At 53.4% G+C, this 27139-nt stretch overlaps 1 protein-coding gene and 1 pseudogene across 1 annotated transcript in view; one reads left to right on the top strand and one right to left on the bottom strand.

Annotated features, from left to right (window-relative positions):
• The window catches only part of LOC119395574 (fatty-acid amide hydrolase 2-A), a 378664-nt gene that overhangs the window by 331132 nt on the left and 20393 nt on the right, over positions 1 to 27139 (bottom strand). The gene's annotated exons all lie outside the window — the stretch shown is intronic.
• On the top strand, positions 4966 to 5141 carry LOC119398083 (U2 spliceosomal RNA; annotated as a pseudogene).

Raw genomic sequence — 27139 nt, 5'->3', positions numbered from 1 at the left:
GATGGAGGTCCGGTTGCTGAACGACGAAATGCTGAAGATCCTCCGCCGTTGACGACGACACCGCGACGAAGTTCCGAGCCCCCGCCGCACGCCGAGCGCCGCCCTGACGACGAAACTTTGCGACCGGAAGCAGACCTGAGGACACAAAGGGGAAGCAGCGGTGCGAACCAACGTAGCCGTGTCCAGACGCCGCGACGTAACCGCAACGCAAGACGGCGGACTAGCGACCTCAACGTTCTGAACGACCGCCACAACGTCACCACTCTCGTCGATACTAAAGCCGACTATTCCGTCATCAGCGGGTCCTTCGCAGCAAAGTTGAAGAAAGTTAGGACTGCTTGGGAAGGCCCCGAGATCCGGACCGCTGGAGGCCATCTGATAACGCCGATTGGTGTCTGCACGGCGAGAGTCCCCATCAATAACCGGACTTATCCTGCGAGCTTTGTAATCCTACAAAACTGCTCCAGGGATGTGATAGTTGGAATGGACTTCCTAAGTGACCACAGCGCCGTCATCGACCTGAGGTCTGAGTCGATAACACCAACTTCAGACAAAGCGCTCCCGCACCACGAGACGCCAGGAAACCACGCATTGAATGTGTAGAAGAGCGGTGACCGTTCCGCCGCGCTCCACCGTCATTATTTATCGCTTCTCGGCCTTTTGGCTAAGATCAAAGTGTAAGAGGCGGTCCCTTGCGGGCTTTGGCCACCCCCCCCCCCAAGGTCCAGTATCTGATCTTGGCCGTCCAGGAGGACCACTGGCGAGAGGACCAGGAGGGAACTACCACCGGGAGGACAGGAGTGGACCCACAAGGAGGGAAGAGCGGACCAGCAGCCCAGGCCAAGACCCAATACCGGCTGTGTGGTTCGGGCCCACCCCCAGAACAAGGAGACCACCGGGAGAGGATTTGGTAAGAGTCTACAACCTTTCCTTGCCTGCCTCTCCCGGCCCGGTCGCCGATTACTGCGGGCGACCACCACGGGCCTTGGTCTTCGTGACCACCACCGCCGCCTGGACCTGCCTGGACTCCCGGCTGCTCGGACTGCCCCGGACCCGGACCTGCTAATCGGGCAAGGATGCCTGGCCCACGGAGAAGGACGCCTGGAGTTCCACAGGACCTGGCCCAGCTGGGACCCTCTCGGAGCGGGCCTTCAACACCACCGCCCACTGGACGTCCTCGGCGTCGTCCGGCACCTCCACCTGCGGGCTCCCCGGCTCCTCCTGCGCCCCAACGCCACCGGCCGGGGTCTTCCACCTCCGCCTCTGCTTCGGACGGGACCTCGACACCGACTTCTTCTTCGTCCCCCACCCCGTTGCGGTCCCGGCCATCTACCCTGGCGCGAGGTATCGTGAAGATCTTCCCCGTGCCGGCCGTTCTGCGCTGCATCCGACGTGGCTGCAGCACGTCGTACGGTGGGGCGTCCTGGACTTCACGCGTCCAGTCGCTTCGCCGCCACCTGGAGCGCGAGCACGGTGAACGTGTACGGGAGCACCTCTACTTGTTCTCTGTATGTTCAGAGTCGCTCCCCACCCGCCCCTCGTGTGATCCATGCCTGGCCTCCACAACCACGCCCGCCGACACGGCCGCCCCTCGACACCGTTGCGTCCGGTGTCCCCGGGCGTTCCCGTCGGCTCGCGGACTTACCAATCACGAGCGTTGGCACGACGTGCAGGACGCAACGGCAGCCGCCTCCAGACGACTTCCGCCGTCTACACCAGCTACCCGGCCACCACCCACATCTGAGCAGCCTCCATCTCTATCTGGCGGTCCCACAACCCCTGACAGCTCGCCGGATCGTCACCGCGTCTCTGACAGCATGGGGACACCGCCACCGGTAGGAGACGCCTCGCCTTCGCGCGCAACCCCACCCATACCAGCCAAGGACCCTCCCCTGAAGCACAAGCCCATCGGGTTCCGGCCTGGGGGTGCCTGGCACGCGCAGAGCGACCTCACCTCCTTCATCCGACGGCGCCGGGAGTCCTGACACTCAGGGATCCGAGCTCTTGGACACGGTCGACGACATCTCCGAGACGTCCACTGCCGACCCCGACCATGACGCGGCGATCCCTCCAGACCACACGGCTCTTCTAGCCGACCAGGCCCGCCTCTTACGCCGCCTCCTCCGCGAACCTCCGTCCCAGGAGTCCTGGGACGAGTGCGAGGCGACGTGGACACAGGCGGTTGCCATGGCCACGGAGGCGGTTCATCTTCCACCGATAATGACTAATCGTCCGCGACGGCCCATCAACCCGGACAACGCAGCCGACATACAGCGGTTATACAGCCGCAACTGACGACGTGCCGTACGTCTCATCCTCGACGGCCCTTCACAGCAATGCACCATTTCTCTCGCCGAGCTCCAAGACCATTGGGGATATACGTGGGCGGTGAGAGAGGCTGACACGTCACTCCTCTTCCGCCGTGCTCCAGCACTGGGCGAGGTCGACATGTCGCCTTTCACGCCGGACGAGGTCCTGTTGCGACTGCGTAAGTCGGAAAACACGGCACCAGGGGGTGACCGCCTCACATACCATCACTGGAAGACGGTCGACCCCGAGGCCTTATTCCTGGCCGCGCTCTTCAACGCCTGCATCCATCACCGGCGGACCCCTGACTCATGGCGCACGAGCCGCACCATGTTAATACGCAAGAAGGGCGACCCCCAATGTCCAGCAACTGGCGGCCAATCGCCCTTGGCAGTACGGCCTCAAAGCTTTACGCGAAGTGCCTGCCTGCCCGGCTCCAGGACTGGATTCTACGCCATAACGTCCTCTCCCGCTGCCAGAAGGGGTTCCTGCCTTATGACGGCGTCTTCAAGCTCAATTACATCTTGCAGCGCCGATTGGACGCAGCCAGAGGCGGGGGCCCGGACCTCTGTGCAGCGCTGCTCGATTTCACTAACGCTTACGGATCTGTCACCCACCCTGCACTTCTCGCCGCACTTCGAGGCGCCGGAGCAGGTGACCTCTTCACGGCTCTCATCGGCGACCTCTACACTGGTAACCGCACGTGTGTCATCGCGGTCCTCATCCTGGCCGGACTACGTCAAGGGTGCCCACTCACCGGTTTGCTTTTCAACCTAGTGGTCGACCCGATAATCCGTGATGTGCAGGGCGACGACACCAAGCACAACATATTGGCGTACGCGGATGACCTTACACCCCTGGCGACGTCACCGGAAGACCTCCAGCGCCGCATCGACCGCATAGAGGCCCTTGCCACCGACCTTGGCCTTGCCTTGAACCTGGCCAAGTGCTCGTCTATGCACCTGTCCGGAGCGACACCCGTCGGCATGCGGCCCACGGTCTTCTCGGTCTCAGGAACGCCCATCGTGGCCATCCGGGACTTCGCGGCTCAGGGTTTCCTTGGCCGCCCGGTCGGCTTCCGGGTCATCCCTTCGACCGGCCCTGCCATCGACTCCGCCATCGCAACGGTGCAGAAGATCATGGCTTCGATGTTAGCGCCGTGGCAGCGACTGGACGCCCTGCGTACTTTCGTCTTCCCGGCGCTGAACTTCCCCATGCATGCGGAGTCCATTCCAAGTAGGATTGGCAACGTCTCGACGAGGCCATCCGACCGCTCGTTAAGCGGACGCTCTACTTCCCCAGCAACGCCTCCAACCACTATGTATACGGCAGCGCTAGGGCAGGAGCCGCGGCCATCCCCTTGGCGGCGGAACTGAGCGACGCCTGCAGGAGTGACAACGCCTACAAGCTCCTCACCACGGCCGATATGGAGCTCCGCGACCTGGCCCACTCGGACGCTCACTCGGTCGCCTCGGCACGCCTCGGCTGGGAGGACACCCGTGCCGAGCTCGAGGCGTTCCTGGCGGGAGAGGCGGAGGGTGTCTTCCGCGCGCCGGCTACCCAGCTGCGCTCTGTCTGGACAGAGGCCCGGAAGGCGTCTCGCCGACTGCGTGTCACTTGGTCGCTCGACCCAGCGGACACCCGCATTTCCTTCGGCGACGCAACCATCACCCCTGACCATCGCTGTCGGGTGATGCGTTCCCTTCATGAGTACCAGGCGTCGGATCGGGACACCGCCCTCCACGACCAGCCCAACCAGGGCAAAGTCATGGCCTGTGTCGCTGCGGACCGCGCCAGCTCCCATTTCTTGCGGACTGGCGCGTTTACCCGCTTCTCCGATTGGCGTTTCATTCACCGTGCGCGGCTTAACCTCTTGCCGCTGAAAGGAGCACGCATGTGGGGACCGGCCGACCGGGACCAACGGTGCAGGACGTGCAGCTACACCCGAGAGACCCTGCCGCACGTGCTATGCCATTGCATGACCCGCAGTGCGGCATACACGGCTCGCCACAACACCATCGTGGCCTGTCTCCGCGCCGCTGCATCGTCACAGTTAACGGTGGCCTATGAGAATCGCCGTATCGGCGACACTGCACTTCGCCCAGATTTGGTTGTCGTCTCCGGTGAAGAGGCCCTCATAATAGATGTCGCGTGCCCCTTCGACAACACACCACGCATTCACCAACGCCAGGAACGAGAAGCTCGCCAAGTACCAGCCCGTTGCTACATACCTCCGGCGCCGGTATCAGCGAGTCGAAGTCCACGCGGTTCTTGTTGGGGCCCTCGCATCGTGGGATCCGGAGAACGACCGCGTCCTACGGCGGTTTTGCTCACGCCCGTATCTCCGCCTCTTCATGAAGTTGTGCGTGAGTGATGTGATCGCGGCCTCGCGCGGCATCTACCATGTCCACGTCAGCGCCGGTTGCCCACCTGGCGCGTGATGACAGTGTGTGCCGTGTATCGTGTCCCTCGTGTCTCTGATGTGTCATTGTGCTGCGAGTGCCGCCCGTCTCCGTGGTGCTCCAAAGTCCCGTATGCCTCGCTCAAGTGTGTTTCGGCTTACGTTCTCCCACGTGATCCGTCGACTCGCCGGTCTTGGACCGTCGTCGTTCCAGCACTCCGTGGACAGTGCAGGCCGTTTCTTCAAGCCTCCGCGCACTCCCTTTAAGCATTCAATAAAAATCTGTTCTTATCAGCTTAATATCTGATACGGGTCCTATTTGGACCCAAGATATTAAACTTATTTTTGAATGGGCCGGAGTGCTTGAAGCTTGCTTCACCTCCGCCACGGGTTGGCCCGGTATTGCACTATCTCCGGGATCGGCCCACTCACCCCCGGGGGTGAGAATATTGCAGTCCATCGGCACCGAAAAACCTGTGACCTTGAAGGCGTCATCGAGGGCGATCGACATCTACTCCTGAACCGTCAAGTTTGCGTCGCACGAGGTATAGCCGAGCTGCGTGACGGTAAGGCAAAGGTAGTGCTGCCAAATTTCAGCCACGAATATAGGCGCCTCAACATTGGTACGACGGTTGCCTACATCGACGAATGTGCAGCCGCCAGCGATGCTTTCGCCATCTTCGATGCTGCCAAAGCTGCTTCGACGAATAGATGTTCCGAACCAACCGGATTTTGACGTCAACCCGAGCCTTCCAAAAGTCAGGCAAGAACAGCTCAAAACCCTGCTCCTGCAATACAACGATTGTTTGTCGTCGTCATCGCGGGTCCGAAAATTCTGAAAATTCTCGCCCGCTCCGTCAGAGCCCCTACAGGGTTTCGACTCGAGAGCGCGACGCGATAAAGAAACAAGTCGACGAGATGCTACGCGACAACGTCATCCAGCTGTCCAAGAGTCCATGGGCGTCACCCGTTGTGTTAGTGAAGAAGATGGACGGGACACTGCGTTTCTGCGTTCAATATTGGCGCCTGAACAAAATCACGAAGAAGGACGTGTACCCCCTGCCACGGATAGACGACACACTGGATCGACTTCACAACGCGACGGCCCTCAAGACCGGCTATTGGCAGATCCAAGTAGACGAAAGAGACCGAGAAAAGACCGCTTTTATAACACCCGGGGCCTCTTTGAGTTCAAGGTCATGCCTTTCGGTCTTTGGTCGGCACATGCGACGTTCCAGAGCGCCATGGATACCGTGCTGGCCGGATTGAAGTGGCAGACGTGCCTAGTGTAGTTGCACGTCGTCGTCGTGTTTTCTTCAACCTTCGACGAGCATCTCCGGCGGCTTGAGGCAGCACTTCAAGCAATGAAGACCTCTGGACTGACCCTGAATCCAGAAAAGTGCCGATTCGCGTACGACGAGCTCTTGTTTCTAGGTCATGTGATCAGCGAGTCTGGAGTGCACCCAGACCCGCGGAAAACAGTTGCCGTCGCCGACTTCCCGCCACCCACCGACAAGAAGGCCGTGCGCCGATTTCTCGGCTTATGCGCCTATTACAGACGCTTCGTCAAAACCTTTTCACGGATCGCCGAACCACTGACGCTTCTCACGAAGACTAACGTGGAATTCAGGTGGGAAACGGCGCAATTGCAAGCATTTCAAGAACTTAAACGAGGCCTGCAGACGCCACCCATACTTGCGCATTTCGACGATTGCGCCGATACGGATATGCACACCGACGCAAACAGCGTAGGACACGGTGCCGTCCTTCTGCAAAAGACTTGAAAGGGTTATCAAGGGTTATCAGTTATGGCTTGAAAGGGTTATCAGTTATGCTAGCCGGTCACTATCCAAGGCAGAAGCCAACTATTCCACAACAGAACAGGAATGCCTTGTCATCATCTGGCCTACGTCAAAGTTTCGCCCCTACCTCTATGGCAGGCCCATCGAAATTGTCAGTGACGATCACGCCTTATGTTGGCTGGCTAACTTGAACGACCCTTCAGGTGGTCTCGCACGATGGAGTCTGAGGCTTCAAGCATTCGACATCACCGTCGTGTATAAGTCCGGACAAAAACACTCTGACGCCGACTGCCTGTCTCGTGCCCCCGTCGACGCGCCGCCGCAAGACGACGCCGATGACTGCCTCCTAGGATTTATAAGTGCCGACGACTTCGCCGAAAGGCAACGAGCCGACGTGGAACTGGGGGGCCTGATGCTGTACCTCTAGTGCAAGACCGCCGTTGTTCCGAAGGTATTCAAGCAAGGGCTGCTGTCGTTTTTCTTACGGAACGGCGTTCTCCTAAGGATGAACTTCTCGCCACTTCAAACCGACTACCTTCTTGTAATTCCCTCATCATTTCGACCAGAAGTCCTCCAGGCCCTACACGCCGACCCGGCGGCTGGACACCTCGGTGTTTCCCGCACGCTCTCCAGAATACAGGAAAAATACTACTGGCCACGCCTTGGTGCCGACGTCGCCCCCTACGTTAAGACTCTCCGACATTGCCATCGACGGAAGACAACGCCTACTAGGGCAGCCGGACTTCTGCAGCCAATCGAACCACCTCACTGACCATTCCTGCAAATCGGGATGGACCTACTGGGGCCGTTCCCGACGTCGATTTCCGGCAACAAGTGGATCGTCGTAGCAACTGACTACCTCACCTGCTACGCCGAGACAAAGGCCTTGCCCAAAGGCAGTGCCGCCGACGTAGCCGAGTTCTTCGTGGAGAACATCGTCTTGCGTCATGGAGCCCCAGAGGTCCTCATCACAGACAGAGGTACCGCCTTTACTGCGGACCTAACTCAGGCGATCTTCAAGTACAGCGAGACGAGCCAACGCCGCTTACCACCCGCAGACCAATGGGCTCACCGAGCGTCCTAATAAGAAAATCGCGGACATGCTAGCCATGTACGTCGACGTTAAGCACAAGACGCGGGAAGCCGTCCTTCCGTACGTGACCTTCGCTTGCAACACGGCCTCCCAAGAAACGACGCAGATGACGCCGTACAAGTTGGTCTACGGAAGGAGCCCGGCGACGACGCTCGACGCCATGCTACCCAACGTCACCGACGAAGAAAATCTCGACGCCGCCGCTTACTTACAACGTGCCGAAGAAGCTCGACAGCTCGCCCGCCTGCGCATCAAGACCCAGCAGCACACCGACAACCGTCGCTACAATCTTCGATGACGCTTCGTGGAGTACCAGCCCGGCGACCTTGTCCGGGCCTGGACGCCAATACGACGACGCGGACTGAGCGAGAAGCTTCTTCGATGATACTTGGGACCGTACAGGGCACTTCGATGTCTCGGCGCACTCGACTACGAGGTTGTCCCCGACGGCATCACGAACTCTCAGAGGCGCCGAGCTCGACCCTAGGTCGTGCATGTAGTGCGCCTTAAACCGTACTATGCTCGTTAACGCACCTGAGGACTCTAACGTTTGCTCGCTTTATTAGTTTTCTTTAGTATTACATGTACTCATGTTCTGTTTTTAAGCATCGGGACGATGCTTTTTCAGAGGGGGGGATTGCCGCGCGTCTTATTTTTTATGAGTTGAAGCGTCAACCACAGTCTGTGGGCAACGCGCTGCGCAGGTCGCGCGGCGAATTACGCAGTCGCACGCGAATGTTCCAGCTTTGTCGAGCGATAACGCCGCCGCCAGCGATATCGCTGGGAAGTTCGATAGCGCCTTTATAAAAGCCGACGCGCTTGCCACGTTCGTTTCTTTATCACTTTTGCTGTATTCAGTTTTCGGCCACAAAGACTGTCAGCAACGCTCAGCGCGAACCGCGCCTCATTGTTCGAGAACCTTCGCGATCATTGTAGATCATTTTGTTAAGATTGCGCTCAAGACGAACACACTCGAGCTCATTCCAGAATTTGCACGACAGCCAGCGATAACTCTGGAATATTCGACGACACATGTTTAAATGCCGACGCGCTTCACCGCTTGTCAGTTGATCGACGGTCGATGCTCAGTTCGCCGCTATCAGTGTATTGCTGTAGTTTTACTTTCAGTTTCCCGGCCACAAATTCGACCAAATAAAGAGTTTCATCTCTGACGTGCTGACTGCTGCCTTCGTCGACGTCACGACCACGTGACATTGCATATTCCAATGCCATGTTGCGGCAGTAACATGTAGCTCTCGGACCATATAGCGGAACACGACGAAAGCTCAGACGTTGACAATGTGGGCACACTAAGCAGGCTGTGCATGTCCAAGTCGCGTCACATGACCACTGGGAGCCGTGACGGAGCCACGGAAAAAGAACATATCTTTATAATGATTCCATGTAACGAGACTCCGCGCAGACCCTTCGTTTTAGTAGACTGCGGAACTTTCAAAAACTGCTTCGAAGCTCTGTGGTCGCTCTTTCGATGATCAGTTATATAAATTTAATATATAAAAATTATGTTATATTTATTACTACAATTTATTACTACATATTTATTGTAAAATAACGTTCCGTATATAATGTATTAGCGAACTCAATTAACAAAGCAAAAATAGTGAGATATTAGCTATATAAGCGCCTAGTCTGTCAAGCAGCCCCATCTGCAAAAGGCAAGAGAAGCTCAGTACTTGTCCCTCATAAAACTTCTCCAAGTAGCTCGCCCCATTTATAAAAAAATCATTTTTTACGAGATCAAATATGTGGAATATATATGTATGCACAACGTATGTGGAAGAATCTTGAGAACTGAGCAAACTCCAAGCCCGGCCCGACCCCAGCCCGCCACCTAAAACCCGAGCCCTGCCCTAAAGCTCGGGGCTTCAGGCCCGAGCCCGGCCAAACTGTTTTATATATATATATAAATAGAACTTCTTGTGGCTACCATAATAAATTGCGAAAAACCCGGGCCCACGGGCCGGGCCCGGGTTTTCGGGGGTAGGCCCGAGCCCGTGCATTGCTGTAATATATAAAGAGAACTTCTTGTGGCTACCGTTATAAAATTGCGAAAAAATTCGTACTACAAAATATAGGAAACAAAGCAAATGTTTATTTCATTCTGACAGTTTCGCCTGGCGGTCCAGCCTTTTTCGGAAGATTTAATTGAAATGACACAGCCATGGCCCAACCCGCTACACAAGAGCCGCCCACCCAGTTTGGAGGCCACAGAACACTTTCAAAAAAGAACACGCAAAAAGAGAGAAAAAAAAGCGAAAAAGAAAGAGAAATAACGAAGGAAGCCACAGCGACAGTTGCTTTACTGGGGCGTTCGTCAGCGGCTGCAAAACGAGAGAGGGGAAGAACAACGGGAGGAAAAACGGAGAGCCGCCGGGGGTGCGCGAGGCGGTCGGGCTATATATATTGCAACGGGTATGAGCCGAGCTAGAAGAAGAGGAAGAAGACGTGAGCTGGTTGGGCCTACCGACGCCATCATTACCTGACCATCAACCTCGCCCTGTAAATAAACATAATTCAACCGTATCCGTAACAGTTTTGTGGTGGAGGTGCTGGGTACTTCGATCAAGACGACGGAGCCGCTGCCACTAGGTCTACGCCGAAGCCGACGCCTCGCTCAACTACCTCCGACACTACCGGGGATCCCGATGTCCAACAACGGTGACCAACAGTCGTCTCCGACTCCTCCGGCGCGGACAACCGGTGCCTGGATGCGTCAGATGGAGCCACGCCCTTTCTCTGGCAAATCCGGCGAGGACGTGGAGGAATGGCTCATCCACTACAAGCGTGTAAGCAAGTGTAACGGCTGGAACCCCACTGCTCAGCTGGAGCATGTAGTTCTCTTCCTGACAGACACTGCGCTGGTGTGGTTTGAGAACCACGAAGAATCATTGACAACCTGGGACCGCTTCGCTACTGAAATAACCGAGTGCTTCGGAGATTCTACCACGAAAAGGAAGCGGGCGGAGCAGACATTCCTTCAGCGTGTACAAGTGCCAGGTGAGACTTGTACTACGTATATAGAGGCTATCCTGAAGTTGTGTAAGACAGTGAATCCTCGAATGTTCGAAGAGGACAAAGTTGGGCACCTTCTCAAAGGTATTGCCGAGGATGTATATAACTACTTGATTGCCAAGGAGAGTCTCACCTCGGTCGCTGATGTCATCAAGCATTGCCGCACATTTGAGACCTTGAAGCTACGCCGCATCACGCCTAAGTTCGGCAGGTTAGCAAATGTTGCGACTGTAGCAAGCGTTGATGACAGCTACAGTGTTCAATTTGACTTTGCGGCAATTGTAAGACAAATTGTCCGCGAAGAACTCGAAAGGCACATCAAATCGGCGGATGTCGAACAACCTGGTTGTGCTTTTAACCAACCGCACGAACCTGCATCCGCTGTATCCACATTGTCGGCCATGTCAGGCGGCGCAGACTTTCGCGCCGACCAGCTGCGACAGCACCGAAGTTCAGTTCCCAATGACATGACGCACGACCGACGCACTCGTAGGGATACGACCACGAATCGGCACCCCGAAGATCGTGTTTTCTACACGCAGCGTCCCAGAGCTCATCCCGAAGCCTACAACGCCGGTCGCCCATCGCCTGTCTGCTACAGCTGTGGTGCCGTAGGTCACATCTCTCGTTTTTGTCGCCGGCGCCGCGAGACAAGATACGGCCCACCACCGACTTGGCCTAACCTTGAACAAGGAATTTATGACGATCATTGGCCGACAGAACCTCGGGCAGCAAACACCACAGGCTTGCCACCCAGGAATACCTTCCGTCAGTACAACAGAAGGAGTGACTCGCCAGCTTCAGACCGTAGCCTTACGCCACCGACCAGACGCCAACGCCGTTCACCGTCGCCACGGCGACGTTCTACGTCACCACCGCCGTCGGGAAACTAGCCGGCGCGGCCGATGGAGGTAAGGTCGCCGGCCAGTCTCCGTCTCTGCGAACTACTCCTCTTCCTATTATGATGGTCAAGAACAAAGTGTGTGTGTTAATTGATAGTGTACCTGCCACTGCGTTAGTAGATACTGGTGCTAAGGTTTCCGTCATGTGTGTGACATTCAAAGAAAAGCTGGGTCGGAAAGTTATGTTCCCGTGGAATGGTAGTGTGACATTTCGTGGTGTCAGTGGAGAGTGCCTTGTTCCCCTCGGTATTTGTGTGGCAAGTGTCTTATTCGGCGAGCAAGAACTCATAACGGAATTTCTTATTCTACCACGGTGCACTCATGATGTGATTCTCGGGATCGACTTTCTTCAGGACTGTGGTGCTTCCGTTAACTGTGGCACAGGGGAAATTACTTTGAATAGCGCGCTTCTGTCTACTCTTCCGGACACATCTTTACCAGAGAAAAACTATTTTGTCGTATCGAACGATTCGCTTATAGCGCCGTGGTCCCTGTCGCGTGTTCCTGTTCATGTTGCTGCTTCCGACCTTTCATCGTTCGACGCGCAAATCCAACCATTTGCCACAGGTTGCGTGAAGAAAGATGTACTTGTGCCGCGTTCTCTCGTGACAGTTGTGAATGGCGCCTCAAATTTGTGGGCTTTCAATTGTTCTTCGGTGCCTGCTATTCTTCCCCGCGATATGAAGCTCGCTAAATTTGACGAAGTGACTTACAGCTCTATCACAGTTTTAAGCGAGGAGGAGCAGTCTCAAACAAGCGACCCCCAACGAAGCAGTTCCGAAGAACAGGTCTTACGGATGATCAGCAAGTCGCTGCCCTCACATGAACGCCACGCTCTTGCACGAGTCCTTCTGACACATCTTTCTGTGTTCGATTTCACACAAGGTGATACGGAGGCTTCACTGCCACGTTCTCGTGCTCACCACAGAATTGACACCGGATCTGCACACCCCATTCGTCAAAAGCCTTACCGCGTGTCTTCGACGGAAAGGACAGTTATACCTGAACAGGTGACCGACATGTTACGGAAGGGTGTTGTCAAAGAGTCATCTAGTCCGTGGGCAGCGCCAGTGATCTTAATAAAGAAGAAGGATGGATCTTGGCGGTTCTGTGTTGACTACAGAAAACTAAACGCGGTCACCAAAAAGGATGTGTATCTGCTACCTAGAATTGATGATGTCATCGACTGCCTACATTCCGCTGCCTACTTTTCGTCGCTGGATTTGCGATCAGGGTATTGGCAGATACCCATGCACCCAAATGACAAGGAGAAAACGGCCTTCGTGACGCCCGACGGCCTATATGAATTTAATGTGATGCCGTTCGGCCTTTGTAATGCGCCAGCAACGTTCGAACGATTTATGGACACTATACTTCGCGGACTTAAATGGGAAATTTGTTTGTGCTACCTCGATGATGTGGTGATTTTTGGCAGCACACTGAACGAGCACAACAGACGCCTCAGTCTTGTTCTGGATTGCGTGGAAAAGGCCGGCTTGATCTTAAACTCAAAGAAATGTCGTTTCGGTGAAACCGAGACATTAGTACTTGGGCATCTCGTTGATAAAAACGGTGTGAGGCCAGACCCACGCAAGATCGAGGCTGTCAGCTCTTTCGAACCACCTAAGTCCTTGCGGGAGCTGCGGAGCTTCTTGGGCTTATGCTCGTATTTTCGTCGCTTCGTTACAAGGTTCGCAGACGTGGTGCATCCTCTAACATGTCTTCTCCAAAAAGACGTCCCTTTCAACTGGACTTCCGCTTGCGACGATGCGTTCCGACAGCTAAAGTTTCTGCTAACGTCGGGGCCCATATTGCGTCACTTCGATGCGTCCTCGCCGACGGAAGTGCACGCTGATGCTAGTGACATCGGCATCGGTGCCGTACTGGTGCAGCGTCATCAAGGAGCAGAACACGTAGTGGCTTATGCCAGCCGCTCTTTCAGTAAGGCTGAGCGAAACTATACCGTGACGGAACAAGAATGCTTGGCAGCTGTTTTCGCAGTACACAAATTTCGACCTTATATCTACGGACGCCCGTTCACAATCGTCACCGACCACCACGCTTTATGCTGGCTGGTGAATCTCCGTGACCCAAGTGGACGGCTTGCGCGTTGGGCTCTTCGACTACAGGAGTACGACTTCGTCATCTCGTACAAGTCTGGACGTCACCACGCAGATGCAGACTGTCTCTCCCGCCTTCCTCTGACGACGACCGAGTGTGACGAAGACAGTTTTGATGACTGCTTTGCCCCCATTTCCTCCACATTCCCAGACTCGACGACTTTCAAGACAGAACAAAAAAATGATATTGCTTTGGTACCACTATTCGTCGCTGCAACGCGTCCCGGAGCCACCGGTCGCTTTCGTGTCCGTGAGGGCCTGCTTTACAAGACGAATTATTCGGCTAAAGGCGCACGCTTCCTTCTGGTCGTGCCACGGAGTCTGCGATTGGAAATACTGAGAGCCATGCACGACGAAGCAACCGCTGGTCATTTGGGGTTCATCAGAACTTTGAACCGGATACAGGAGCGATTTTACTGGCCCAGAATGCGAGACACAGTCAAACACTATGTCGCAAGTTGCGAACAGTGTCAACGCTACAAGCGCCCTCCGACTTCTCCGCCGGGTCTACTCCAACCACTATCACCGCCTCGTCTACCATTTGAACAAGTGGGTATTGATCTTCTAGGCCCATTTCCACGATCATCTAACGACAATCGATGGGTGATAGTATGTGTTGACCATCTGACTCGTTACGCAGAAACGGCGGCCATACCATCTTCGACAGCTGCGTGCGTTGCAATGTTTTTGCTTCGATTTATCATTCTTCGGCATGGTCCTCCCCGTGTGATCATTAGTGATCGTGGTCGTCAGTTCGTCGCGGACGCCGTAGAAGAACTGGTTCGTCTGTGCAATTCGCAGTTCCGTCATTCATCGCCTTATCACCCTCAGACGAATGGGCTTGTAGAGCGTACGAACAGAACTCTGACTAACATGTTGGCCATGTACGTATCTTCCGACCACAAAGACTGGGACGATGTTCTCCCCTTCATCACATATGCGTACAATACTGCAAAGCATGAGACGACCGATTACAGTCCATTTTACCTCCTTTATGCACGTCCACCGCTAAGCTGCATCGACACGATACTACCGTTTGACTTTCATAGCGACTACTCTGTCGCGCGGACGCTGTGTCTTGCCGAAGAAGCCCGGCGTATTGCTCGCCTTCGTACTGTGGCATCGCAGCAGCGATCGAAAGAACGCTATGACAGCCGCCATCAGACTGTCTCGTACTGCAAGGGAGACTTCGTGTGGTTGTGGACCCCGCAGCGTAAACGGGGCTTATGCGAAAAGTTTTTAGCCCAGTACACGGGTCCATTCGTCATCGTTGATCGTTTGAGCGATTTGACGTACGTGGTGGCACGCTTGACGTCAGCTGGCCGTCGGTCAAGCCGGACCCAGCTGGTACATGTTGCCCGTCTCAAGCGGTTTCACCCTGCACATTCTCAGTGATTCAGACTCGCCCAGCGGGCTTCGTCTGGGAACCGGGGAATGCAACGGGTATGAGCCGAGCTAGAAGAAGAGGAAGAAGACGTGAGCTGGTTGGGCCTACCGACGCCATCATTACCTGACCATCAACCTCGCCCTGTAAATAAACATAATTCAACCGTATCCGTAACAATATCTATATATATATATATATATATATATATATATATATATATATATATATATATATATATATATATTAATTACAATGGCACAGTCTACATTTGGTTAGGCAATGTGGGGTAGTGGTTTGAGGAGGGAAATACAAATTCGGTTGCCAAGGGAACCGGTCGCGTTTACATGTCGCTCCCGTTCCGCCGTATACGTCACACGGAGCGTGGACGAGGAGCTCGTTCGGCCATGCTCGTTCCTTGCTCTGTCGTCGCGCATTCGTTCAACACCACCTAGTTTCTTAGGTGGCATTGATTCCTCGCGTTAGCTCCAAGAAAGGGATGCAAGAAAAGATAAAGAAAAGTTTGCTGTGGCTTAGCTTGGCTATGCCAGGATATACGTAGCGTTAGCAAAGGTTCAGCTGATTATTCTTAGCTTTCCAGATTCTCTAGGATTATTACGCTTCTTCTATTCATTCTTCGTACGCTGACCCGCTAATTACCAGGCAACTACATCGGGATCCGATGAGATAAGCTTCTCGGCTCTTCTGCACCACTGAGCAGCAATTTCGCTCTCCTTCTCCAATACGTTACCCACCTGCAAACGCCAGTAAGAGGCGCTATCAAGCGGCCCCAGCGCAGTGTCAGACGGCGACTGCACAGCGAAGGCGGATAGCTGCGCGCGTGCCGGCGCCGGTGTGTCTGCTATGGCTACAACATCACTCCTCTCGAATGCGCAGACCAGCAGCGGCGAGTCGCGCGCGGCGGTGGTGGAGTTTGCGCGCGTGCCGGCGCCAGTGTGTCTGCCGGGGCTACGACGCCATTCCTCCTGAACGCGCAGACCAGCAGCGGCGAGCCGCGCGCGGCGGTGGCGGAGTTTGCGCGCGCGCCGACGCCAGTGTGTCTGCCGGGGCTACGACGCCACTCCTGAACGCGCAGACCAGCAGCGGCGAGCCGCGCGCGGCGGTGGCGGAGAGCGCGTGAGATGCCGGCTCCGGTGAGCCAGCTGTGTGGCATCACTGATCCTCGCGCATGCGCAGCATGGCACATGAGGATCCACACGAAATCGGTTCCGTCTAGGCAAGCGTAGCTAACGCTACAAAAAAAACGGAATAAATTGGGCGTCTTCTGATGAAAACACCGCTGTCGTCTGCTCATGAACGGTGCCAATGGCGCGCGCTGCGTGTTCACCCAACTCTAAAGCCTGTTTCACATGCGAGCGACTGAGCGGCGGGGCCCGCGGTGATCGAGCGACACCCGGACGCTCGGACGCGGCTTCGTTTCACGTGCACTGCTCTTGCGCAGCGCGCGCCTCTGCGATGCGCAGTGATGGTTGTGGAAAGCGCCCCTTACCCGCGGGTTTCCTTTGAGTTCGCTTGTTTTGGTGCGCTTGGGTTGCGAGTTTCACCAGCCTTCTACTGCTTCTACTTCGGTGCTCGATTTTCACGCGCCTAAAGCTTGAATGATGAAAATGTGCAGTGTATCAGAGTGCAATTGAACAACTTCAGTAGTCGCGTTTATTTAATTTACAGCTTTCTTATTTTACCACGCAAGTCTTGTTGCACGCTTATACACTTGGCCATGGAAAAGCAAAAGAAAGAATTGGCTTTTGTGGTTTTAAGCTTTCGGTGGCTTTTGCTCTCGAATGCCGCAAGGCGTTGGTGCGTCGTCTGGGCCAGCAACCAGATGCAAGCGGCCCAGTCGACGATATTGTGGGTTTGTGAAGAAGCTCGTCTCTTTTTTTGCCTATGGGCATTCCAGTAAAGAGGCGGCGGCCCTTGTCATCGGGGTACGTGACCATTCAAAAAAAGAAAACAGCAAACTTTTCGATCGTGCTGGGCCAGAGTGGTAAAGAAGAAAAAACAGCAGCATGTGCTGCGAATTACAAGTGCTGAGTGCCGTAGGGTCCCCCTGACCAGACCTATGTTGGTGCCACGATTCAATAAAAATGCAAAACAACAAAATGACACGTGCAAACGATTTGTCTGCTTTGACGGAAGCGCCGTAGATAACAACGAAAGGAAAAGAACGGCACTTCTACACTGTCAGCTCGTTGCTGCGGGTGTCGTCTGGTAGGAAAGCGAGTTCCTCCCGGTGCGCGCGCCCGTTCCTCGACTCCACCGCTGCAGTCACGTGCTCTCCACGTCACTGCTCTCCCATTGGTTGACCTTGGGCAGACGCTCTGCCGCGAGCGAATTTTTCCAACTCCGGCGATCTCGATCGCCGGCGTTAAGAGCGTCCACTGGTCGCTCTTAAAACCTGTTTTTGGGCTCCCACGGCGGCAGCCGCTCCGCTCTTGGAGCAAAATCGCCGTCATGTGAAACAGGCTTTAGTCGGTTCGCGCGGCGGTCGCGGTTTTGTAGCGTTAGCTACACTTGCCTAGCCTGAGCCGATTTCGCGTGGAGCGTTATGAGCCGTGCTGCGCATGCGCGAGGATCAGTGATGTCACACAGCTGGGTCACCGAAGCTGGCATCTCACGCGCTCTCCGACACCGCCGCGCACGGCTCGCCGCTGCTGGTCTTCGCCGCATTCGAGAGCGTCGTAGACACAGTGGCGCCAGCGCGCACGCAGCTATTCGCCTTCGCTGTACAGTCGCCGCCTGACACTGCGCTGGGGCCGCTTGATAGCACCTCTGACTGGCGTTTGCAGGTGGGTAACGCCATGGAGAAGAAGAGCGCAAATGCTGCTCAACGGTGCAGAAGAGCCGAGAAGCTTATCTCATCGGATCCCGATAGAGTTGCCTGGCAATTAGCGGTTCAGCGTACGAAGAATGAACAGAAGGAGGCTAAAAGTGCTGCGGAGACACTGGAGTAAAGAGAGGAACGTCTAGCGAAGCGGCTATACATAATAATAACAATAATAATATCTGGGGTTTAACGTCCCAAAACCAAGATATGATTATGAGGGACGCCGTAGTGGAGGGCCCCGGAAATTTCGACCACCTGGGGATCTTTAACGTGCACCTAAATCTAAGCACACGGGCCTCAAACATTTTCGCCTCCATCGAAAATGCAGCCGCCGCGGCCGGGATTCGATCCCGCGACCTCCGGGTCAGCAGTCGCGCGCCATAACCACTAGACCACCGTGGCGGGGAGCGCCTATACATAGTCGTGCGGCAAGTGGACTATGTGTGGTGGCTGGTGACTTCAGTCGTGCTCCAGACTCTCTTTGTGTTCCCTTTAAGGACACGTTTAACCTCGACTTAGCCAGTGTTCCAAGTGCACAGACGACCCAGTGGGGAAGCACCATTGATCTTGTCTATCAGAGACGCACAAACAATTCCAAATACTCTGTTGCGGCTATAGAGGCGGCAGCGTGTTACTTCACTGACCACCGAGCCGTCTTTGTGGCAATAGAGAAGCAACCTCACGTTGAGCAAAAATAAATATGCATGTGCCACATAATACGTATACCGTGTGTGTGTCATTGGAGCAGCAGTAAGCATGACAATCAAGCTAATCCTAGACAATCTGGAAAGCTAAGAATAATCAGCTGAACCTTTGCTAACGCTGCGAATGTCCTGGCTTAGCCGAGCTAAGCCACTGCAATTGTTTGCCCCTCCCGTTCTTGGTTTTTCTTTCCGCATGGCCTCCGAGATTAGCCGGTGGCGCGCGCCTAGCGCGCGCGCCGCCGGCTGATATCGGAGGCCATGCTTCCTGCACCGTGGTTGCGGCTCCGCGCCGTACGGCGCCGCTAATTGAAGCGATTGAAGTGGTTCTGTCGGTAGAGTGTGAGTGGTGCACATTGTACCATCGGCGAATTTTATTTGTGTTATTTTTGTGATGTTATCTGGCCGCCCACGGACGCCCGTTCTAACGGGAGAGTGATATTTCTTGCTCCCGGCCCACATCTTGAAGCCTACCCTTTAAGACTCAAAGGCTATGCTTATGTGCGTTTGCAACGCAAATTACGTCATGGCCGTCATGATTTGTACAAAAAAGCATTATCTTTGTAAAACCTTAGTACAGTTACTTCTAAATTAAAATGAACGGCAATAAAAAGCATGAATTTGTACATAATCTTTCCTTAAGTTGCGACACGCGTCGACGTCGTCACCATCACCACCATCGCCATCACGTTTGCTTTCGCACATGTTTGGACCTGCCCGCACTGACAGTCGTCCGCGCGCTTTTCGTCTGGCGTATGTGCATGTGTACGTTAACCACTGTTGGGTGCTGTGTCGCGTGCAACGAGAACAGTAGAAGAGTTTCTTAACCTCCGGCCGCCCCGGCAGTGGGCCACTGGCCAGCAAACGTACGTCATCTTATGCTTTCCTTTAGTGAATAAGGCCGTTGTGTAATACGTGAATGAAGGTTTTTGTTTCTTTTTGCAGCCGCGTTTTCCTAAACGCATAGTTCCGTACCGTGTCGTCTGGCGTGGACGTAGACCCCTATTGGGTGCTGTGTCGCGTACAACGAGAACAGTAGAAGAGTTTCCGAACACCGACTTCATGTCACATTTTTTGGTGGAAAGACCGACAGTCTCTGCGTATCTTAATACTTTTTCAATTAACGATAGTTATGAGTGCCCGTTCAAAGTCATAATTGGGGCTCCATTGATGCGTTTTGCAAGAGAGCCACTTTAAGGCATAAAATAGGAAGAGCAATGCGACAATGTACTTGAGGAGACCTTCTTGGCCTAGTTGGTATTGCTTGCTGTATGACATACTGCCGCTAGTAAAAAACAAACGAGAGACACGGACAGGACGACAAAAGGGCAGCACTTCCAACTGATTTATTTCAAGCATGAAACAGCAATATGTACATGTGACACACACATGCGCAGAATAGCCAACAACACTGCCTAGCCTACCCACCTCTCAAACAATCTAATCTCAGAAGACCGCAGCTGTATGGACGTGTCACTTATACATTCATCACCTAACTTACTGATATAAAAGACTTCTAGTAACTCACGGGCTGTCTGATGCTTGCTCTTACCCAGGACCGTTACCTCAGGAAATCGTGGTTCGCATTTGCAGCCCTTGGAGTGCGCAGGAAGATGCGCAAGTTCATTTTCTTTCCTTAGATTTCTGTCATGTTCCCTGGCGCGTACGTTCATGCAGCGGCCAGTCTTACCAACATAATACCTGCCGCACGTCAGGGGGACCTGGTATACAACGCTTGTCTCACATTTAGTGTAAGCCGAGGCGTGTTTCACACCGCAGCCTGCGGAACCCTCAGCAGTGGTACGAGGGCAGAGCTGAGACAGCGTCACAGGGGCAGAAAAAACAAGGGGGACATCATACCTGCCTGCCAGCTTTTTGAGGTTGGGGGTCACCTTATCAAGATAAGGAACGGCGCTTGTAGCCGTGCCAGCTACCGCCGGTTTCTTGCTGCCTTTACTCTTCTGCAGGAGAGTTTCCACCACTGACGTAAGCACGAACCAGGGAAGCCTGCCATAGTAAGGCTCCTAACTTATCTGTCAAAGGCAGCGTGCATCATATGAATCCACGACTTCTTTAGCGCGGAATCCAGGCACAGCAGAGTTACACCCCGCTCAATCAGCTTAGAAGTAGCTGAATCGTACAGAACCAGCCCCTTATTCGCACGTGGTGAATACTGCCAGCACTGCAACGAGAACCGAAGAGGTAGTTCTGGGTGAAATTCAGACCTTTGCCATGTAGTCTAAACATGTTTAAAACATCGCCGTAACACTCCACTGAGCCAAGTCGCTTAAAAACAATTAACAAGTCATCCTCATATCTAAAAAACCTTTGAAATATGGAGACCGTCACGTAGTTTAAAAAGATCGGCAAGCTGGCGATCAACACTAGGTAGGAAAATATTACACAGGACGGGCGCTATACAGTAGTCGATGCAGATGCCGCGTCTTTGCAGGTACAACCTTTTGTCAAACAGAATAAAAGTACTCCTTAGGTAAAATTCTAAAAGCGTTAAAAATTATCCACCGTGACGCCAGCTGTGTTCTGGAAGGGAATGGTGCCGTTTTGTTCAATACACGCCCTGACAGCTGCAAAAAGCTCATTATGGGGAATTGAGTAATATAGATCATCAATATCCTGTTTTGTTACACGCTGTTTGTGCTCTTATGGTTTAAAGCATTGCTTTGCTCATATAAGCTTTTGTGAAACTACCTTGTTGCTTTCGACTCACTTCATTGTGATGCCTTTTCGCCAGTATTGAAACACTCTTACGATTGTATGTGCAGTAATCTTTCAGGACAATGTATTTTACTCATTGTGTGTAACAAAACATTGCAATAGCCTGAGAAGAGTATTGCACATTTAATGTGTGTTATCATATGTGTTATGTGCTATCTACCTAAAAGGAACAACGTGAGGTATGAAGCGTGCTCTGCATAGAAGGCAGTACAATACAACTGCTCTTTTATGCCGAGACACCCCCTACACCTACTTCAAAAGTTATAAATACTAAAATTTACAAATAGTGATTTGCAACAGTTACTTCCAGGTCTTTCGTGTTACAACAGTAGAAATAGCGAGCACTCAAGTGAGCGAAAAGTATTGTGGCCTACAATATGTCGAGCATTCATTTTTGAGAGCCATAATTAGTGCACCTCACAAGCCGCTAGACGTCATGCGTATGCGAGTTTCAGGAATGAACATCTTTTAAATGTACAGAACATCCAGCCTTGATATCCATACAACGTACTGACAGCGTGATCCGGGTGCATTTTAGGTAATCTATAGTACATCTGTGAAATGTCATGTGGAGAAATGTAGATATCCAGGAGATGTACTGAATATCCCGAGACTAGCATTGTGTGGATATGGTTTACTGGAGTGTACGAAGGCGCGAGGCAGCAGTCCTGGGCGGAGTGGAGCACCAGGCGTATAGCTGCTTTCGGACGGAATGACTACCACCTCACAGCAATCACCCCGTCCAACTGACCGCTACCGAGGATGGAGCTCAGGAAGCGCACCACATCGAGCTGACAAATGTGCATTCCAGCTCACCTACAGAGAGTGTCACAACCTGGTCTGGGACACACACACCACTGCGACCAGGTTCACCACTTGAGGAAGCGGACACGGCGTCGGAAACCATCACCATAACGTCGCTGACAGACGCCGAGACCACATCTCAGTCACAGCCGTCGAAGAAGCCATTCCGAAGCTCATCATCGTACGAGCGCGTCACTGCGATCTCTTTCCACCAGCGATAGTCGAAGAAGCGGGCCTCACTTCACGCGCAGCCATACCGGAAGCCTAACCTGTCTGCTAATTCTCGGAAAGCGGTCCTTCTTGTCGCGTGAAAGCATGGTCGTCCGCTTTCAACGCAGTCATGGGCCAAATGCGCAGACGCTTGCCTAACCCTGAGCGAGATATTGCTTCAAGACGCCACAGCGATAGATGATGCCACATTCGTCGAGGGTCAGTACGTTTTATCAAGCGGGGGCCCATGCATGGCTGATTTACACCCCGGCCAGAATAAGCCGATGTCCGCCAGCACTGCCCCCTGGCGCGTGAGCCCGTTTATGACAAGGACCACTTCATTCAGATTGCCTGTGTGTTGCATCACAACGGAGTGGTGTTTTGCACGGTATCCGATGCTCATCGACCGGGCAACGACAATTTAGGAGGCAAAACCAGCGAGATGAAGATGTCTTTCGACACTCATGGTAATCTTGGCGTAGGGTGCAGACATGTCCGAGCTCGCTCGCATCCTTCGTCCACTCAGTATGTACCGACTCGGGACGCAGAGGGGACAAATTAGATAATACGTGCGACCACAACAACACAGTCGGCGCCATCAACTAAAGGCATCGTCAGTATTACAAGCCAGACTGAGCACCAACGATAACGCTGGAATCTTCGATGCCACTGGTATAAAATGCCGATGCGCATTACTGCTCACCAGATTACCGACGACTGACAGTGCTTGCCGCTATCAGTGGCGCTCTTCGATTTTCGGACTTCTGGCAGTTCTCTGGCAGCCAGAGATAGCCAGAGGGTCAGCCAGCTAGTTCCGGTCGGGACAGGAAACAGCGTCTTGGTCACGTGTGTGGGAAGCCCGAGACAACCCGAAGCTGCCCCAAGATTCCAAAATCGAACGCTGGGACAGCCAGCGTAAACGTAAACAAACGCTACCGCCGTGGCAGCAAACGAAACTTCGCGCCGCGTGCGCGTTGGTTTTTCTGCATTGCCCGCTGAAAATATGTCGCTAGGTTTGCTGAAGAGCTGAAGTGATATTCTTGAGCATACGGATTTGGGATACGATCACGTACGTTCGCAAAATCGTGCGCAACTCGCCCCGTCCGCGAACAAAACAGCCAGCTGGCGCACGGCGCCACGAAAGCGATGCAAGGTGAGCTACCGCGCCGCTAACGGCTTAACCAGCTCACGTCTGCTTAGTACGTGAAACAGTCGCTGCACAACACGACGCGAAAATCTCGCGAAAGTGATCGTGTCCCCAAAAGAGCTCGAGGATCTATCGCGTACTACGTCGCACACACGCGTTGACCAGCTTGCGTTTTGTCATAACTTGAGACATGCGGCGGTATGGGTACCACGAGTGCGCGTTATATCTAAAATAAACTTCTGTGTGACGCGTCTTCGACTCGTTTTGGCAGATCTTGCCTGAGCCTCTCTTCCAGTCCTAAGTGGCACTTCCAAAAATCTAATGAAGCTAGCTCAGCTTTTATTTGAGCTACTGGGTGATAACCGCGTACATATTTCATGGCATTATTATTAAGAGGAGGAAGAAGACAAAGCCGACAATGAAATAGGCAACAAAAGGATGTATACATTTCTGAATTCATCTCTTGTTTTTTCACATCGACGCGTCGTAGCAAAACGTTCATAATACTATACAACATATACTGGCCCGTATATCGAAGTACGCTCGCACGCCGTTCGCGACCAACGAGGATCACACAAAAAACAATGTCGCGATCGCTTTTATTCGATCAGTGCATTTTATCAACATCGAAGACCTAGTTGAAATAGTTAAGTTCTGACGGGGTTCACGCACGCAAACATACGACGGAGCGAAATAGGTAGTTCGATCACAACCGTCTCAGCTAAATGCACATAAAGCACACACGACACCACAATCGAATACTACTACGAAAAAATAAACTCGAAAGGGGTCTCCATGCGTTCGTACGAACGTGTACATAACTTTTGGGACATGTGCACGACGCAATTAGAATGGTTAGAACGCGACAGTTCGCCGCGTTGTTCACGGAAGGAAACTTCACGGGACACATAAGAAAAGCAATAAACATTAGCTCCAAATGCTCGCCGCCACTCGTAATCGCGCCATCTCGCACGGCGGAACGGCGCCGAGCAGCCGAGCGGCCCGAGCGTAAGGACAAGCAAAGGTGTAGTCCGCAAGCGCCCGCATTGCAATCCGTCGAGTCCTCATAAAGATGGCGGCGAGCGCGTATAGTGTCTTTTCGGCGTCTGCTAGCCCGAAACCTTCCAGAGAGCTTCCACGACTAAATTGTCCTGGAAGGTTCTGGCGACCCTCGGGCTCCCCGCGGGTCGCCAGACCCGAGAAAAACGAACGCCAACCGGAAGTGCACCGCCGGGGGGTCGAAGCATCCCGAGAAAAACGAGCGCGCTCTGGCTGGCTCTGGCAGCCCTCGGGTAGCCAGAAGTGGAAAATCGAAGAGCCCCAGTGTACAGTACTCACGGATTGAAATAGGACACTCGGAGCGCGTGGCCGGCAGTGCATGCAGCGCCATCCGTGGATACTCATGGAACTAACGTGCTGCATTGTGGTATGGGAGACCAGCGCTGGATAGGTGGCGCGCCGAAAGAAGGCACCTGGCGGGGGTGTCGCGTAGAGTCACTGGTGTCGCGACATAACTCAGCCGCTCACATGGCCTCCGCGCCGCCGGCTAATCTCGGAGGCCATGCCGCTCGCGCTCAGACGTCTGACCGCACTGTACCGCGGTGAGCGCACGCGCGTGCGCCGTTCCCGTGCTTCATTTTGGCGCGAACAGCTCGAGCAGCCATTGCGCCAGTAATACTGCTCTATGGTTTAGAAAAAAATAACTTTGTCTGAAGGCTACTTTCTCAGGAAAGCACTGGAAAATGGAGAAAAGCCCTGTCAAGCAGACTACGTCTGTGCATACGGCGTCGAAGAGACAGTGCTATGCCGTGGTGGCGACTCCGTTTAACAATTTCTGGTTGCGTCCTGGGAATTCAGTCAAGCTAGTGCAGGCTCACAAGCCTCCATTGATAAGTATGTGCTGCGTCGATACCAGCTGCCCACTACTGCAGTAAAAAAAAGTAAGAGGCAAGGGGTAGCTGCGTCAACGTTTTTCTGCCGTGGCATGTGTGCCCAGCCCCCGGTAGGCATCCACGCCGACGTTATCAAGCAAACCACCGTGCTAGCATAGCATGTATTGTGTCGCGCTGTTAAGGTACGTACTCACTAGCGGCAAAAACGCGCGCGACACGCCGCGCGCAGGAAGTGATGCTGACGCGAGCGGCATGAGTCACAAAAAACGGCAGCAACGCGCGGCAAACACGCGAGTGCGTGCTAGACCCATTTTTCGCGGCACGCCGCAAAATGAGAACCACTCAGAAGCGAGCCGCGCAGTTGCGACGCCACCTATATGCACGCAAAGAATTATGATGCGTGGCCTCCGAGACTAAACTGACACACAGGCCGTAAACTCTCGAAAGCCGTGCCATGGCAATAGGCCGTTGACAATGCAGCTTGTCCGCACTTCGCTGCAGGGTTCGGTGGACCCGTGCAATTGCACGAGCGATGTTCAGGAGGTGTGATTAAGTAAAGAGCAGGAGCGGAGCAGCTCCGGCAAAAGACACGCGCGCGCGACAAGGAAATTGGCTGAAGGTACGTTCTCACTTGCGGCAAAAAGACGCGCGACACGTCGCGCGCGGCGAGCGATGGTGTCGCGAGCGGCAGGAATCTCGAAAAGCGGCAGCAACGCACTGCAAACGCGAAAATGGGTGCGAGACCCATTTTTCGCGGCATGCGGCAAAATGAGAACCAATAAGAAGTGAGCCGTGCATTCGCTACCTCTCTGCAAGCAAATGATTATAATGAATGGCAAATGATTATAATGTACGTCTGAAAACCACGATATGATTATGAGAGATGCCATAGTGGAGGGCTCCGGAAATTTTGCCCAGCTGGTCTTCTTTAACGTGCCCTCTGATCTCAGCACACGGCCCTCAAGCATTTTCGCATCTATAGAAAACGAGACTGGAGAGCAACACGTACAGCGCAAAATCTCGGAGGTCATGCCTAGCGAATAGGCCGTTGACAAGGCAGTTCGTCGACACTTCGCTGCAGGGTTCGGTCGACCCGTGCAAGTGCACGAGCGATGTTCAAAGGAATAATTAACGGAAGATCAGACACGGATAGCAAATAATGGAAGCGCAGAACGAGTACTTAATCATAAACAGGGCATGAGTGAATACGTAGTCACTCAAAGTAATAATGAGTGATAAGCAAGCACCGGAAGAAAAAATACCAGAAACATTAAATACAAACAACGCGATGTGTTAGGCATGGAAATATATTATATGAAACAAACGAATACGTACGGGTTATTTAAATATTATTCCATTCTTCATCAACACCACGTGAGATTAGAAGACACTTCACTGACACAAGCCACTTTCAAATTTATCTATTAAATAGTAGTAATCCACAATTTACACTTCTCGAGTGACATCATACAATAAAAAGTATTGTGAATATTGCGCAAAGACCGCAGCACAGTCGTGGTCTCGGCGCCTTTTATTCAGCAGAGCTATAGTGTACTAGAACAATTTCGGAGAATCTAGTACACTATAAGCAGAGCCGCCTGACCAACGCTCAGAATGAAGATGACGCTCACAGTGATGATGATTACATATATAGGTGAAGAGAATGAAGGAAGCATGTTGTCTATATTGCGCTCACAGTATGCACTAAGTGGTTTTTTTTTTTTAATTTCGAGAGTTTGCCCAACGGCATACATAGTTAAAT

The sequence above is a fragment of the Rhipicephalus sanguineus genome, chromosome 6 (assembly GCF_013339695.2).
Source record: "Rhipicephalus sanguineus isolate Rsan-2018 chromosome 6, BIME_Rsan_1.4, whole genome shotgun sequence".
NCBI lineage: Eukaryota > Metazoa > Arthropoda > Arachnida > Ixodida > Ixodidae > Rhipicephalus > Rhipicephalus sanguineus.
The sequence above is the reverse complement of the archived record's forward strand: the minus strand, read 5'-3'. Positions and strand labels throughout refer to the sequence as shown.